Source organism: Mchenga conophoros, linkage group LG7, assembly GCF_057382185.1.
Source record: "Mchenga conophoros isolate Kocher_MC1m ecotype Shallow Benthic linkage group LG7, M_conophoros_male_GT1.1, whole genome shotgun sequence".
Taxonomy (NCBI): Eukaryota; Metazoa; Chordata; class Actinopteri; order Cichliformes; family Cichlidae; genus Mchenga; species Mchenga conophoros.
Genome location: NC_140532.1, coordinates 2,636,763 through 2,654,925, shown reverse-complemented (window position 1 = coordinate 2,654,925; position 18,163 = coordinate 2,636,763). Strand labels below are relative to the sequence as shown.

At 39.2% G+C, this 18,163-nt stretch overlaps 1 protein-coding gene and 1 long non-coding RNA gene across 2 annotated transcripts in view; one reads left to right on the top strand and one right to left on the bottom strand.

Moving 5' to 3' along the window:
• Window positions 1-18,163, bottom strand: part of cdh13 (cadherin 13, H-cadherin (heart)) — a 409,102-nt gene that overhangs the window by 22,162 nt on the left and 368,777 nt on the right. The window lies entirely within an intron of this gene.
• Window positions 14,259-16,170, top strand: LOC146569315 (uncharacterized). The gene is made up of 3 exons (XR_014893268.1): window positions 14,259-15,147; window positions 15,232-15,324; window positions 16,129-16,170. It is a non-coding gene; the product is annotated as an uncharacterized LOC146569315 (long non-coding RNA).

Genomic DNA, 18,163 nt, shown 5'->3' with positions numbered 1-18,163 from the left:
GTGGACAATGTGAAATGCAATGATCTGGACAGATGTGAAAGGAGCAATAATACAGTGTGGCTGCAGTAAAACACGGGCTAGTCATTATTTACTCTGGAGTAAATTCTGCTTTTAGTGTTTTTTTCATTCTGCCAAGTTAAAACATGTTCACTGGGAATGTAAAAAAATCAAAAGAAACCCCCCCCGACAAACGCCCCAAACCAAAACAGCACTACTCTTAATAAGATCCACGCTGCTTAGCTGACCTAATTTAACCCAAACAATAGAAAACGGAGTGTCGATTGGGTACCGGAAGAGCATGAATCACAGCGGCTCGTGTTTTGCAAAAGAGCATTCTGACTTGGCATTCAGCTGGCTTCTGTGTTTGGATGAGATTACACCTTATTGAAGGATGCTGTGTTAAAAAGCACCTTGGCACTTCTCTATTATGGCTCTCTGTTTCACTGCGATTAGAGGTTATTAAAAAACCTGCATGGCATCCAATAACAGCTCCAGAGGTCAGTCAGCAATTAACACCTAAAGACAAGATCTGTAATTGGAAAATGGGTCCCTTCCACCTTTTCCAGCTAAAAAAATATATATTTGCAGACAATTTAGGGCAGAGAGGGGATAAAAACAAGTCGAGATATATGCACAATAAATGTCAAGTGATGCTGGAATGAAACCCAGTCTGGGTTTTTACAGTGGCTTTGCAAAAAAGCTGCACACACCGAGCAGGAAATGTTACAGCTGCGAAATGCTGATTAGGTGAAAGTTCATTTTTTAATACGCTGCTCGTATTAATATGAAAAACAACTGGATTCTTGAAAGAGAAACACAAACGATGGAGTCTTATTCCACCGGTGTACATTTTCAGTTGTCACAGCGTGGGACGAACAGGTGTATTAATGACGGCCACATTTCATTAGGAAGGTACATGCTGGTTCACTGTCATAGCTTACTGGGACACCTAATGAAACTGGGACATCATTAATTCAGCCTGTGCTTTTCCTACTGTGGCAAGTCAATGAGAAAAGGGCTACTAGTTGGAACAATGTTGCTAGAATCATGTTGGCTACTGTAATTTCATTAAAAAGCATCGTTTCTGGCTGATTCTTTCATCTTGTAGCTGACTCGCTTTAAGATTAAATATTGTAAAACGTGAATATCCACTTGGTTCTTACATTTTAATGACACTGAAGCGAAAACTGTTTCTCTCAGAAAGTGTGTCTTATACTGAGCTAATGACCAATCACATTCAAAACATTATGTATATGTATGGTTTTAATGGTGCATTTGATTTAGTGTTTTAAGCTACAGGCTCCAACATGGTCGGGACTGATAAATAACTCTTACCCTAAATTCATACATGATCCAGAACTGGCTTGTACAGGTGGATATGGAAGCAACACTTAATTACTATCAACTTGTACAGACAGATATAGATACTGACATTCAGTTTTTTGGTTTGTTTAATATGGACAAATATTACTGCGTGGTCATGTGTTAGGTGGATGAGGTGGCGGCCGCGTCCTCAAACATGCATTCACAAAATACTTGACCTGAAACAACGTTAACTGCGCTAACTCGGACTACGTGGTGGAGAGTTTATTTCTGGTCTCTCAGTAAGATGTCTTGTATGGCATTAGTGAGTATCTACGCTGTCATGTATATGTATCACAGGACAGGTATTATTCTTTTTTTTTTAGATAAATCTGAAAATAAATCTTTGCCCCTCGTTGGTCTGAGATGAAATCCCGTCTCTTTTCTTTCATGTGGGTCTTATAGCTCTTCTCCCATAATTCTTTCCTACTCTACATGGATCCCAGTGGAATTTCTCAGATGCCGCAGAATCCTCTTAAGTGTATTCCACAAGCTAAAGTCATGGGATTTAAATAGGTTATCTATAGAAGTCAAGGAATAGTAGATAATGCAATAAATGGGTAATTTTATAGAGGCAGTATAAATGTTATTACAACTTCAAACTCCTGATAAGGAACTATTGATCCGTTTGTGCAATAGTGGGGTTTCTTCTCTTTTGCATTTTATCCTCGTGCAGAGAATTCGTGCATAATGCGCATACATCAGCATATCATTTACAGAATAAGTTTAGCTGGATTAGCCAACTTCAAACACAGCACACTTAGAATTAACAAGGTTGATGCCATTAAAGATCTTCCTGTTTTAAACCATGTTGTCGAGCAGTCTCTCAGCCAAACGCTGCTCTGGACGCTTATTAGCCAATACTGCAACTACTGTGTTTCAGCAAGTGGTGCCTCCACTAACAACCGTGTGATCCCCACTAGCACTGTGAGCATAACATAAGGCCTATTCCACATCCATACTGACATTCATGTGACTGATGTTTAGCTACAACATGTAAAGTCCAGAGTTGGGATAGACTTTGATGATGCTCAGTGTTCGTCAGTCATTTAGGCTTCAAGGCAGCTTTCTGCTTTTCAGACGTCCCTCAGAACTCTAATAACTTCATAAAGAATATGTAAAGATAATAATTTCCCTAAAAATGACATTTATTATTATTTTCTTGAATGCTTCATTCAGTGAGCAATTCTTGAGACAGATCCTGTTTCATTTGTTGTGGAATTTGCAGAAACTATTTTAATAAGAGAAGAGGCTCGGTGAAGTTCATGCTATTTATAATGAAATGTTTGAAATACTGAAACATTATGAGACCCAAACTAAGACACGCCGAAAACCCTGCGGTTATAAAAAGGTCCATTCAATGCTGTTTTTTGAATGATTTATTCAGTAACTTGTATAAATTTAGTTAAAAATAAAATATTTGGTGCAGTCTTGTTCATTCCTACTAGATCATAGAGACAAATGTATCAAAAAAATATACAACTTGTGACTATAAGATTGTTTAATTTGATGATTTTGAATAACAACACTTTAATGGCGCCTCTTTCCTAAACGAGCAGATTTAATGTGTAACTATACCAAACACTACAACACTAACTTTAAACAGTTTTCATCTGCATTTAGAAATGAATGCACGAGTAACGTGCACGTCATGCTGGAATATTCTGTCTGCAAAACATGCTCCAAAGCTGGGCAGTAAAAAGAATTTCCATAAATGAATAACAGAAATGTCAAGTACACCTAAAAATAAATCAAATGAAAAATTTCCCATCTCCAGGCTTTTTATTCACATGAAAACCCTTAAAGAGGAGCCGTGTTGCCCAGGCTACTAAATCCCTCTGGCAGGGCAAAGGAGGCAAGTATCCAAGTGCTAAATATTTAGAATTCGTGCAAATGCATGACTGTATTGAATGTGAAGTGCAGTGAAACCTTCAAGGCTTGTAGAGGTGCTGATTTTCTAGGATAATGGCGGTAATCCAACTCCCCGTGCACCATGAAGACACCCACCCATCTGCATAGACACAAAAGGCTGTGCTTGCATTCCCACAAACCCACATGCACTGGGTCAGTAGAGCTTAAATATTCTCACTGTACCTGAATAAAAGTAGAAGTGATCCGTAAGTGCATCTACTTGTGACTCTATCTCTAAAAATTCCAGCTGGTTGCAGCAGGTGAAAGAGGACAGGAGACTAAAACGTTTTCTGCACGAGATTCTTTCCTGGCAGTCTGCAGGAAAAATGACATCTACAACTGCTGGGAGTGTTTAGCAGATAATCATCGCGATGTGTTCGCTAAGCTCAAAACTTTAATTTCATTCTCAGCTGTAAAACCATCACTGGATCGTGATTGCAAGAGATATGGAGAAATCAAATGTAACGGTAGCGAGTGTGGCATTTCTTCTGTTTAATAATCGTGAAATGACTGCAAACGCTGCACTCGGTTCCCTTTCTGCATGCAGTCAAGGAATGAAACAGAAAACAGCCCTTATATACCACAGATAAGTATTGCTGTGACAATATCAGCAGCAGATCAAGAGTGGAGAGGAATTACTTGAGCAGAAGCAGACAGAAAATGTGTTCAAAAGCAAATCAAAGACAGTAGCTCTTCAGGCGAGACCCTAGATAATCTATTATCACTTGAGACGCGAGACCAAGAGAGCGAGGGCTCGGATCCTCCGTCAGAGGATAAAAAATGCAAATTTCAACCTATTTGTAGTGGGAGAGGGTGCCTCTGTGCTTGGCTAACTTTAAATGAAGCTGTTTGTCTTCCTAAATGAATACTCCCCACACCTAATCACTCTATTTCTCTGCTCTTCTCTTCTCCTGCTCCTCCTTATCGCCGTCGCATCGTGGCTATGTCATCATCGGCCTGCCTCGACATTAATGGAGCTTGTCTGCTGGCCCCTGCTTCACACTACTTTGTTAGGAAAGTTCTCTTTGAACACAGCGTAAGTTTGTGAAGGAGACAGGTAATTTATGGATCTACGGCGTGCACCCTGTTCTCTACGTGTCTGGCACTACAAAGAACATAATGAATAAAGTAGGTAAAGCATCGTTTGCTTTAAAAGAGAAAAAAGATGAGTTTTCATGAGTTTTTTATTTAGATGTACAAGAGAAAACCGACACAAAAGTGCCAAAAACTGTGATTCCTCATTCGTTTGAAACTGTCGACCTCAAAATTTGGGTATTTTCATGCAATAAACATGGCTTACAGTGTAAGTCTCTATAGGTAATTTCCCTTTTTATAACTAGATACAGTTAGATCTGCATGTTCTCCCCATGTCTGCATGTCTGGGTACTCTGGTTTTACAGTTTACAGCATTGCAAAGGCTGTGGCTGCTTTTACTCTCAACTGCTGTTACGACCCGGCTCAAAAGCCCAGCATAAATCTGGAGACTAACACCAGATTTCCCAGAGAGAAGGTTTTATTTTAAGTGATATAATACGTTAGCTACAATAGCTGGTACCACTAAGACAAAGACTGCTGTGCCTTCCCAGAGTGTGCCTCAGGTATGCCTTTATCCACACCTCCCCAGGTGTGGTCAATTAGCAACAGCTGGACGCTCTTGCACTGCCACTTTGAGGGGCGTAACAATCGGATACTAACATAAGAATTTGAACGGCTTTGTTTGGCTTCTAATATAAACCATAATTTTTGTGCTGGTCCCTTTTAGAGCTTTAAAGTCATTTTATAAAAGATTGTGCGCCTTATTTTGTGGCACAATTGCATTTACCATTTATTGCAGGCATGTAGTCTATGCAACATTTTGTGAGATTACTGAGTACCCACTCTGTGGATGCATCTGGATATCCTGGTTTGCATCGACTTAGCACTTTATTCTCATGTAAAAGTATGCTAACGTCTAGCTCTGACAGAGCCGCGATCAGAACAAGATTGCAAATGAGGATAGAGGTGCTCATAGCCCAGGTTCTGAGTGTAATCCTTAGTGCACTTAGTGTGTGTGTGTGTGTGTGTGTGTGTGTGTGTGTGTGTGTGTGTGTGTGTGTGTGTGTGTGTGTGTGTGCGTGCGTGCATCATTTAAAACTTGACTCTCTTCCTCCAACTCCGATAAGAATTGTGCTCAGAGTGACTCACTCAATTATTTTGTTGTTTTAGCATTTGCTGCATTCCTAACACACACTGTCTGTCTTAATGGCCGTCTGGGTGGGTAATGAAACAACAGCCACAGCAAATAGCTGGTGTTTAACAGTAGACGGTTTCAGGTCTGTGTCCCTATGCCCTCTAACATGCTGCAGTTCATGTGAGATGCAGTGCAGCTTGTCTGTGATTAAGCATTGTTAAGCACGTTAGCGGTTGCGTCTCGACTGAAGATTTATTTGTCAGTTCTCGGAGACTCGAAGGGATTATTGGCAAACTTTCGATTGACGATGCTCCTTAATGATACGCTTGTGGCTCTGTGAGACTGGGCTGTGCAGATGTAGCTCAAGCAGAAGCATAGTGAATTTTTTCCATGCAACATGCATATATTTTAGCAGGTATAGCATTTACAGTTCCAAAGTACCACTGATATTAAACATATGACCCGGCTTTGCTGCAGAGTTAGCAGATCACCAATACTGTTAACAGCAATCTGTGTAGTAATTGTTTAAACAGCAACAGTGTGACACTAAATGCAGCACTACAGTAATGAGTGTGTATTTATCAGGAGAGTCTTATTGCTGCAGATCCGTGTACTTGTCTTTATTATAGTCCTTTTCCCTCAGTGGTCATTTCGGCGCATTGTTATGCGGTGTTAAACTTAATCCCAGCATGGCTGCAAGAAGTTGAAGTCGTGTCAGATCTAATGTAATCCGGTCACCTCTGAGGCTCTGTTATTTTAGCATCTTCAAGACTGGGAAAATGGAATGAATGCAAATGGAAAATCCCTGCACTGTTTTATTTTGCAGCTCTAATTTTTTGCACTACTCTCCTTTGTTTTGGGTTTAATTCGTTTGGGATAAAGTCAGAAAGTTTTCACACGAGCATATCCTCCTTATCCTATCCTTGTCCTGAGGAGTCGTTTTTGTGCAAAAGAGATGATTAATGATTTATTATTTCCACTGGAAAATGTAACAGTGTAAAGCTAAAATTAACTTTACACAAGTTGGTATCGATTCTAATAAATTGGTTTGAGGAATTACACTAATTAGCGAATGAGATTAGGTCTAATTGTCCCCATCAAAATAACTCTTCGGTATTATAAAAGAGCAATGCCTGGGAGCCACTTCAGGCAGACGACTCAAGTAGCAGTTCTGCACTCGCACAAGATAAACTCTACTCAGTGAACCACAAATATCCAGTGCAGCCTTCTGGTGTCAAATAGGAGATGATTTCTGCTCGGCGTGCGAATCGTTGACATTAACCAATCACTGCAGGAACTTTCTGTTAAACCCACCCGAATGTTCTTACAGGACTGAAACAGTGAAACCTCCTGTGCATCACTTTTATGATGCCAGGACAGACAGCACAGATGGTAAAGGTGGTGCTCTGTAAGTAAATATTTATTGAAAACAAATATTTTAAAATGAATAATTGAATGCAATGAATGCTAGAAATTCTATTGAGATAGAAACAATAGGAAAATTAGCTCAACAACTTGGCAACAGCAATGAGAAATTTGGGATGACGTTAGTGAAAGAAACCATCTGCACTTTTTAAAAAACATTTGACCCTGTCCTCTACAGCGCCCCAAACTAATGCTAGAGGAGGGACAGAGTAAGCGGCGTAACCGCGGGACGAGGTGCTAAACTAAAAAGCCAAGCAAGCTGACCTTCCCGTGAATCCTACACGCCAACGGTCACTTCAGCTTCACTCACAGTTTACCGATTTCCTGTCGTTAATTTCCACGTCGTTTCCTTTCTAGGATTCTTCCATCAAACTGATAGAGATCTTTCAAATGACTGTTGCTATGGCGATCCCGACCACCGATGCATAACTTCCTGGAGATGCACCTGGATACTTTCTGTTATTATGTGAATAATCTTCAAAAATGTATCAGACATCGTTAAGATTGGTCACAAAGAAAACAAACTGGAGGATACTAACACATTAAAAGATATTTAGAGAATCAAGTAACTTAAAGTTGGAACAAATATATTTGGTGATTTCATAGAGTGTGTCTGTGTCAGAGCAAAGACAGAAAAATCATTACGAGTTTTAATTCTGACACCTGACATTTCAGCCTTTCGGTAAAATATCAGTCTGAACTTGAAGGACAGGTGAAAGTGTTTCCTACCCGTTCGTCCCACAGCCACTACCCCTGCTGTGCTTACATCATTACGACTTCTGATAGGTGGTGGCGTGACGTAGCTTCCTATCATTCTCTGGGAACCTTCTCTGAGTACCTTTCTTTCCTGGTCGTTTGCGTCTAACAGTAAGCTGCATCAGACAGGCTGAGAAAGAACTGGCCATTGAGGAGGTGAGGAGAATATCACTTGATAAGATTTCTTTGTATTTATCAGAATGTCTCCTGGGCTGTGGCAGCGATTTCCTATAAAACTCTCTAACTGCTTACTTACAGCGTGCTGCAAAGTCAAGCACCTCTCAGTCATTAACATCTGAGACTCCAGACGACTTTTTTAAACTCATTTTCAGGCAGTAATGCCTCAAAACAAAAAGGTTACACTAACTACTTTACAACCAGATATAATAAATGACTGTAAATGTTTGATTACAGAGTTTTTACATACAGTATTACAAATTGTCAGAATTTCAACTGCAGCAGCCAAAAACTCGCCGAGCAGTTTTTTTAGTAGGAACGACGCAAGTTGAAGAAATTCCGAGTTGATATTCTTTCTTCGGGCTTTGCTTTCTTGCACCATCGTCCACCACTATTCCTGAAACCTCCACCTGCCCCTGGCTGGCATTTAGACAGCCTTGTTATTCTCCAGTCTGTCCAGAGATGAGAGGAGCAAACAGACTGATTGACTCCTGGGGCTGTCAGGGCTAATCCACAGCTAAAGGCAACAAGCTAAGCTTTTTTCTCTCCCTCTCTTTGTCTTCATATGTCTCCATCTACCCCCAAACACTCTTTTGCTCCCAACATTTTGGCTTTAGGCTAATGCTCTCTTTTTGTCTGACTGTCCAACTTTGTTATCTCTGTATATATTTTATTCTGTTGTCTCGCTTTTTCTTCCCACGGCTGCAGAAGACGAATGAAAAACGTGGCTTTGACCAGCAGCGCTTTGAAATGTACCAATTTGTGCCCCTGCACGGTATGGTGAGAATAAAATCCGTGATCTGTTTGCACTTCATCTTTTCTCTAGAGGGAAAATGTGTCACAGCAATGAAGTTTTATGAGAGGAGACGAGGATGAAGAGCACAACACATTCAAAGAGGAGAAAGTACAAGCAGTTATATTTTCGCTTTTGCCCAGGAGATCAGTTCTTCTTATTGTGGTGAATTGTAGAGGCAAAGAATGGTCCACTTGTAGCGTTTGCCAAGGACAAAGCTGAAATAAGACTCTTCTTGTCTGGCTATTTTTCTTTTGCTCATTAGAATAACTGTTATGTTCCACGGCAGCTTAAGTACAAACAACCAGCGGATGATGCCCTTGGCTAAAGATGTTCTGTAACGTTGTTATGATTATATTTTTTTCCCGAGCCACATAAAAGCAAATCACGAAGGAAACCAAATAACAACAAGCAGAGAAGTCGGGAGCAGGCCTGTAGCATGAGGAATAGCTCAGTGGAAAATGTCACAATATATCACGCCGCCGCTAAACACGCAGGAAGAGTAATTCACAGGTGGACTACACCGAGGTAATAGAAGAGAATAAGAAAGATAAATGAAGGGAATATCTGAAATGAGATAGGGAGGAGATGAGAGCAGGCTGGCCAGCATGGGAGGGAAGTGAATTTAAAAATTATGTGATTATATGAAGTGTCTACTGTGCCGAAAAATTGTACACTAATCTAGTTAAACCTGTTCGCCATCACTTTACAGTGTCTTCCAGCAAAATAGGAAAAACCTTAGTCTTTATTACTAACTGCACAGCAGTGAGCCACACACACACACACACACACACACACACACACACACACACACACACACACACACACACACACACACACACACACACACACACAAAGCTATATTTTCATATTTCCTTTCATCTGATGAGACTGCCGGAGTCCACGCTGGCTCACATTTTTACACAACTTCATTCAAATGCATCGAGCTGCAGCGTGGACCCCAGTGCTGTAAATGATGTATACATTCATTCTAAAATGTCTTTCAGTCAGGAGCACAACATTCAAAAGAAAATTGATATTTCCACTTGCAGAAATTCATATTTGATGGTGTGGCTCTGTTGCAGGACTGCTCCGCTGCTCCACCAGGAATTCTTCTCTGCTGTCACAGAGCGATGCTGAAATGCTACATTTATTAGTTTTAGGCTGGACCACTATGATTCATTCTCATCAGGTTGTTCTAAAAGCTCCCTGGAAAACCTCCAGCTGATCTCAAACATTGCAGTGAGAGTACTAAGGGGGACTAAAAGACTGCTCATGTTTCTCCCGTATTGCCTTCTTAGTTTTTATTCCCCGTTAAATACAGAATATCATTTAACATCTTTCTTCTCACAAACAAGTCTCGTACGATCAGGGCCTCATCATATCTCAAAGATGAGAGGCAGGCTTCCCATGATGCAGCGAGCATTTCGCCTCAATTCAACTCTTTTCTCAGCCAGTGCTTTTATCCCACTACTGTCATTAACATTTGTCTACTCTGTTTTCTATTCCCCTCACCACCCAGCCATTTGTGGTAGATGATTACCCCTCCATGAGCCTGCTTCTTCTGGGGCTCTTCGTTCCCATGGTCCAAGTGCTTATTGGGATTTTCTTGCAGTGTGAAGAGCCTCGAGGTAATTTGTGTAAATAAATAAATAAAACACAATTGAAATTGAACTTAATTTGATCTGTTTATTTCAACACTATATATTAAGAATAGATAAGATGTTTTCATTCATTCATGCTGGTTTGGATTTCATTTATTTATCACCCTATAGAGGCTGAACAAGCCCCTAAAAACAGTCAGTGATCACTGTCGGCCTCTCTCGGTTTTTATTATCGCGAATCATTTTAAAGCTCAGTGTTTAAACCCTTATGATGTAGCTACAGCCCAGCCCATGCAGCAGTATTAATGACTAACCTCGTACTGTGGATGGATTATCTCAGTTGTTCTCCTGACTGATGTTTGGTCCTTTTACAGCATCCTGCCATGCGATTGCATTTGTCCCTAACCATCGGGATCCCTCACGTTAACTTTTATTGAGTGGAAAAAAGTTAGCGTTCATCCTCCAGCTTCACTGTGTTTATGCTAGCATAGCTGTGTAGCTAGCTACCACGTAGCACATCATTATATAGCAGCTAGCCCAACTTCAGTAACCCTACAAACGTCACTGCTGTTTAGTTTTCTGTCTTCATTTATGTTGGAAGTGATAACAGAGCTGTACGTTTGAATTTTTCAGAAATCTCTCAGTCAGAACATGCTATATCATGTTTAGGTGGAAGCTAGCGAGCTAACTTCCTGCTAACTTCTAACTCCGTTAAACTTCATTAATCCTGTTTTCATGGATGCCTGGATGTTAAACTTAATTGTTACACCTGGTAAAGCAGCAACGCTGATCATTTTATTAAAGATGAAAGAATTTAGACAGTTTGTAACTCTCAGTGTTCGTTTGACTTTGGGACCTGTAGCGGCATTTGGGCCTAGAAACGGGTAATGACGTCAGACTTGATTTTTTACTCGCATGCACGAGTGCGTGCACGCATGCACGAGTGCGTGCACGCATACACACGTAGTGTAAATGATAAATTAGTGCATATTCATGTCACAGACTGTACATGAAGATGGTTCTGATGTAGTTGATACATTGATACAAATTTGCAAAGTGGACTCCACGGCTGGCCTCTGATCTTCGAGTCCAACCACAAACGCAAAACCGAGAAATGGAAAATTAGAATGCTGAGTCTCACACCCCTAACTCATTTTTCATCGATTCGCTTTGAGTCAAGGAAATAACTTCAAAGCGTCATACAGTTATAATCATATAGCGCCTTGATTTCAGCTGGCAAAAGTATTTCATAGAAGGAGCAGGCGCCTCCTGCACTCGCACTGGTAAAACTAAAGGATACAGTCGCCTATCTGTTGTGTTTTTCCCGTTTTCTATCTTGCCACTGCTTAAATCCCAGACCTTGTTAAAACTCCCTTCAGATAACCCACTTCATTCTGTCCCATCACTCATCAGTCTCCTCAGGGCTTCGGCAAACACTATCACATGACATACTGCTAATCTGATTGGCTGATCAGAACTGTAAATGAAACCAGCCAGAACAAATTACAATAGGCACAAGTCATTAAGAGAGATGACTTGAGGGAGAGAAGCAGGGTTGGGGACAGGTGCATCGCTGCTAGTCTGGCAAATTACTTTCAGAATAGAGTTTGGGTTATCAGTTGCTGGCTATTATACACAGTGATTGGAGAAGGAGGGTATTGATACAGCTTTAAGTGGGCTTACACTGCAAACTCTTTTTGTGCTAATTAAACACCAAAATTGCCCTCTTTGGGAGGTTTCTTGTTTGGTGTGCTCACAATTTATTTTTTCCCCTGTGTTAAGCTGCCAGATCAAAATGTAGTGCCTCTTCATCCAAAATGGGGAAAAAGCCCCAAAAACTTTAATTATTCAGGCAGTGAAACTCTAACTATTCAAAGCACTTAAACAACAACTATCTGAAATTAGAAGCAGCTGTTTTGTCAGCTGATGTGGAGCCTAGCCATTTTAATTTTTGTGATTTGCCTTCTAGCTTCTGTAAGAAAGCAATAAAACCAAAATTAGTTACATATTCAAAAATAATGAAAGACTCTCCCTAACCTGCAGCCTTTACACCTGAACCTCATATACCTCATTAAAAATCTTTTTCCCAGGTCTTTGCAAGATGGGCTCCTTTCTGCACAGGGCACTGACAGTTGGAGATGCACGCATGCAAACAATATTATGAAATACCTGAAAAATATTTCAGGTATGTTGTTTTGGGGTTTGTTTGTTTTTCAGTCCTCCTCTGTTGCACTCTTGGTTAATGTCATGTGGCCATGAAAATAATCAATAACAGTCTGAGTATAAGCTACACTGTGACACACTCGCGTGCAACATCCTGATGCCTTATTTCTGTCACAGTTTGCCATTGAACACATTTAGGATTAGGACTCAACCTTACTGTCATTACACACGTATAGATAGAGGGTAACAAAATATAGTTTGCATCTAATCAGAAGTGCAAAGAGCAGATTATATACAGATATGGGTGGAATAAAAGGTGGGAATAGTTATGTACAGATGATTTACAAAAGAGTATACAGATGTTTATAGTGCTATACAGACGGGCAGATATACAGATGTACTCAGAAGGTCCGCCCTTTGAGCTCTCTTCCAGTCTGGATGGCGGTGTGTCCTTGGGCAAGATGCTGAATTCCTATCCATGTGTGAGTTTACACCTCCCAGTAATCGTTTTCTATTTATTTACGGTGGATAGAGAAATGGAAATGGTGACGTAAATGTAATTTTTGCTTGTCTGCCAGTTTGCTCGGTAATCATTTTTGCAAAAACTAAAAGTAAAAGCAGTTAAATGAGCGTTTCTTCTGCAACTCATCACTCAAAGCACTTCACTGTACCGTACCAGCACATTCACAAACACTTTCATAGACTCTAGCTCGCACACTCTCTCACTGATAGGAATTCAGTATCTTGCCCAAGGACACGCCGCCATCCAGACTGGAAGAGACATCAAACGACGGACCTTCTGAGCACTGGATGACCTTCCACTTCAACTTTCCCTGGAAATTTTTATTTTATTTTATAAGAGTTAATGGTGAACAAGGATGTCAGTATGGTACTGAGATGTAGCGTGTTTTCTTCAGTAACTACTGAAGAAGTTAGATATTTTGAGCTAGTGATGAACCTAAAATCTTAAGATCATTAAAACCATCATTAAAATTAAAAGACCCTCCAAACCATGCACAGCACGCTCACATCCTGATAGATAGATACACATAAACACTGAGATATGCAGATGGCGTGTTCGACTCTTCAGCAGCACTGACAGATTTCCTGTGTTGGTCCGATGACACGCTCTCCGACAGCCGCGTTTGCTTGATTCCATCTGACTTCATCTTTCATTATCTATCCGTTTCCATCTCCACTAACCACTCATCTCATTTCATTTGGATCCCTGCCATTAAAGCTACACGCCGGCGGAAATGTGAGGGTGAGGAAGCGAGAGACCGTCGTTAAATTTTAATAATTCGGAATATACTCGGATTCAGCCTCGCCAATACACTCAAAAAACAGATTCAGGTCCTCCTTTCAAAGAACACATGCAAATTATGTTAGTTCTTCACAAATGCAATTAAAAAATACCAAATTAATTTGATTTTCTTTGTGTAAACCTAAAATTATTCAAAACCAGCAGAGGCTGATTCTGAACACAAAATGAATGAGTTTGTTGGGGCACTGGGGGTAGGAGGAGTACATTTTTGCACTTAAGTATTTGTAAACTCAAAGAAATCAATTCAAGCCCCTCTTTAAGCTTAAACATTATTTTTAATCTCATTCAACGCAAATGTAGCACTCCAGCGTTACTGCAATTATTATTCGTGTGGTGAACCTAAATTATTTTCTCTCAAAGCAGTCTTTGTCACAAGAACACAAAGTTATTGAGTTACACAACGGTCCGCCTTCTTTGAAAATTTTGCGCTTTTTCAGGATCACCTAAATGAATCCAGCTGCTCTTCGCCTCTCTGTACTTTTTGGATAAAACTACACCTTCAGGTAAGGTAACATATTATTTTTCCATATATCCAATTGTGTATTTCTTTATCAGCTAAATCTATGGCAATGCTATTTATCATAGAAGCTTGTAACAGTTGTTTTTTGAACTTTTGGTGGTGCTACCATTCTCTTCTCTGCTTGAATACTATTTTTTTTGACAATATAGCCAGGTCTTTTCAAAAGTGCCTTGTTTTAGAGGAGAAATTGTGTAGCTGCCAACTTTTAAGTCGGAGCGTGTGCTAGCTTATTAGCAGCTAGCCATTGTGCTCAATGAAAGATGATGTCCTATAGCTAACTTCTTTCTTACTGTTTTCTTTTTATAATCTAAAAATATGGTATTCTGTGTTTATTATTATATGCCATTTTCTAGTAGAAAGTATCGTTTTGAGGTGTCTTTAAAAGCACTACATAGTTTACTGAGGGTGCTACCAAAAGCGAACCATGTGGCCGGAAGAGTAACTGCAGGCAGCACAATGCGCACTCCCATGACGTTCAAACCTATTTATTATTATAAAAGATTTCGGCTACGTCCACACTTACACAGGTATTTTTGAAAACGGAGATTTTCCGTTTTCGTTTTAAAAAATAATCCCGTCCACAGGTAAACGCAAAAATGAAGGAAAACGCTGCTAGGAACATGCCAAAGCAACAGGTGGCGATATATTCCTAAACTCAGCTAAAAACAGTTTAGGTCTTGACAAACTTCACTGATGGTTCAAATGTTTAGCAACTTTCAGTGTGTTGATTCAGCAGTCTGTATTTAAACTTCTAGTTTACTATATTTATGTATGTTTTATTTCCAGGTGAATGCAGAGTTCCTGCAGATCACTACAAAACCCCTGCAGGCGAAGTTCTTGGCTCAGCTGGACAATTTAACAGACAAGCTGATGCAAATTTTTCAGGGGAGCAAAGGAGCAAAGGGCCAAAAGATCAAGGATATCATGGCGATCAGTAGTTTGGTCGGTACTAATGATAAACCCATCAATTAAATGCAATCAATCAATTCCATTTTTTTCACCCTTTTTTTTCCACCCTTGCATTAGTATGATGACATCGACATAAAGAGGGAGCATACTCTTAAAAGCCTGGTGATCTACTTTAATGAAGATCCAGACCTACTGTTCAAGGAGTATCTGGTACGCTTATCACACTTTCTTTTCTAGATTCAATTTGAGTTAGGTTCATCGCACACAAAATCCTCATATATTCAAAAGAGACAATATAATTGTGAAATATGTATTATTCTTAATAGTCATTGTTGAAACTTGCACTGGAGAGCACTTTTTAAGGGGACGGTTTCAGCAAAAAGTCAATTGTTCATTCTTTTGGTGCTGCCATGTAGGTATCTACTGCCTCTATAAACACAGTAAATGTGGACAAAACATTCATCCATTTTCTGTCAGTGTTTCAATTCAGTTTATTTATATAGCGGTATATCACAACAACAGTCATCTCAAGGCACTTCAGAAAGTAAACACTCCAGTGGAGTTCAGTTTATTATGCCAATTAGTAAAAAGTCTTCATTATAAGGAACACAGCAGATTGCATCAAGACACTAACTAGTGTCACTGCCATTACAGCAATCTCCTGGTTTCAGGAATAATGTGCATAAAACAAGCTGTTTCAAAAGGTTCCCAATTGTGATGAAATAAGGGAAATTGACCCAGCCCACACACACACACACACACACACACACACACACACACACACACTGGAGGAGCTGCTGCTCTATATCAAGCCCCTCCCAAAGGGAGGTACATAATACCTGAACCCAAACTATTGATAGGAAACAGATTGACGGGTTTTATTTATGTTTGGAGTGTTTATAGAGGCGGTAGAGACCCATGTTTCAGCACAAAAGGATACAAAAGCTGAGTTTTGCATAATATGTCCCCTTCCAAGTGACAGAGCCCTTAAACCTGAAACAACCTGTTTTTCAGACCTCCTCCACTGAGGATGAACGGTTGAGGTCCACTGCAGCAACTGTCACTGTATTTACACCATCAGAAGAGAAGGGATTCAGGAGCCAGAGGATGTTGGAGTTGTCACTGAAGGTACTACAGTTATGAACAACCTCGGTAGTGTCATCATGGCATTCATCGTCCTCTTTGGACTGATTTATGCACTTGATCTGAGCTATCCAAATGACCACAAGTACACGTTTGAGTTCTGTCAGAAGATTTTGATGAATCTGGATGGACAAAGGCTCAGTACAAAGATGCAGCAAATGAAAATGAAGATGTTTGCTTAGGCAAACAAGACCCAGCACAAAAGTTGATTTTGGCCTTTTTATATCTTTTGTTCAAACTGTGACCTTTTTTTCTTCCTTTTTTTTGGCCAAATGGAAGTTGTCTATTTTTGTCTGCTGTTATGTTGTGAGTGATGTGACCTTTAATCTGTACTACTATAGATGGATGAAAAGACTGGGGATTTAGCTCAGAAAAAGTTTCATGGTTGTAACCACCATTTTCTTTTTGATTGCTTTTGGGATTTGCAAAGGTAATAGAAAAATGTTGACAAGTTTTGTGTCTTCCAGTGTTTTAAAGTTGGTCTTCCCGTTCTTATAAGCTTGTAAATGTTTACATGTAATTGGTTTTGGAGAAGTAAAGTTGAAAGATTTTTTTTTATTAAAATACCTCCCCCTTGGTAACAGAAAAATGTTCTTCATGAAAACAAACACACACACACACACACACACACACACACACATATATATATATATATATATATATATATATATATATATATATATATATATATATATATATATATATTGGAGTCACACTGGGTTAAATATGTACACTTGGGTTTTAAGGGGTATTTATTATTTTCTTCTTTTTTTTGGGTTGTATGGAAGCCCCAAACGCAATTTCATTGTTCTTGACAATGACAATAAATAAATAAATACTAAAATATGTATATGTATATATATATATATGTATATGTATATATATATGTATATGTATATGTATATATATATGTATATATGTATGTATATATATGTATGTATATATATATATATGTGTATATATGTATATGTATATATGTATATATATATTTGTATATATATATATGTATATGTGTGTGTGTATTTATGTATTGTTCAAGGTTCTTTATTTGTCACATGCATAGTTATACAAGTATAACATACAGTGAAATGTAGCCTATATAAATATATACAATGATTCTGAAGTGAAATCTGATTTTACAGATTCCAGTTTGTTTTCAGTATTGCCTAGTAGTACAGAGGTGTGTGCTATTCAGATTTGACATTCATTACAAATGTACGTCAGCACTTTTTTGTGAGCACTTTGATTTTTGTTAAGGTTGATTTGACCATGTGACATGTATGTTTATTTACAAAATATTCTGTTTCTGCTTTTAATTCAAGTGAATAAACCTGAGTTGTAAAAACAAATTCATTTTGTCATTATTTTAATAATTAAATTAGTTTTCTGGTAATGAAAATTATGATTTAGTTGAACTCAAAATAATGATTTCAATGCAATGAAAATCTAGCTCAAGTGAATGACATTGTATTGAGTTGGACCAACCAAAACCTTTCACATCATTTTAATGTACTTGTTTTCATTTTAGCAGTATTTACGAAATTGTGTTCTACTGACTCAATTTAATTGAATTGTCATGATGTATGTAGATTAGGTTGGACCAAAATAGATGTATTACGTGGAAAACCTGCCATCAGTCCAATTGAGTTCATCCAATGACTTATGTTTTTGAGTGTAGTTTCAGTGCTTATAAAATAAGTACCCAGAAAGTACTGTACTCAGACGGAGGCTCCCTTGCTGAGTGGGCTGAGCCATGTTTGTTTTGGTGTGTGCCAGACACAGCAAGAACTTCTGATCTGCGGATGAATCAGTATTCCAAGGACACGAGATAAGCAAGGCCAGATAACAGGCAATAACAGAGAAAGACATTTCTTCCCTGGCTAAGCCATACAAAGGCATTCTTTAA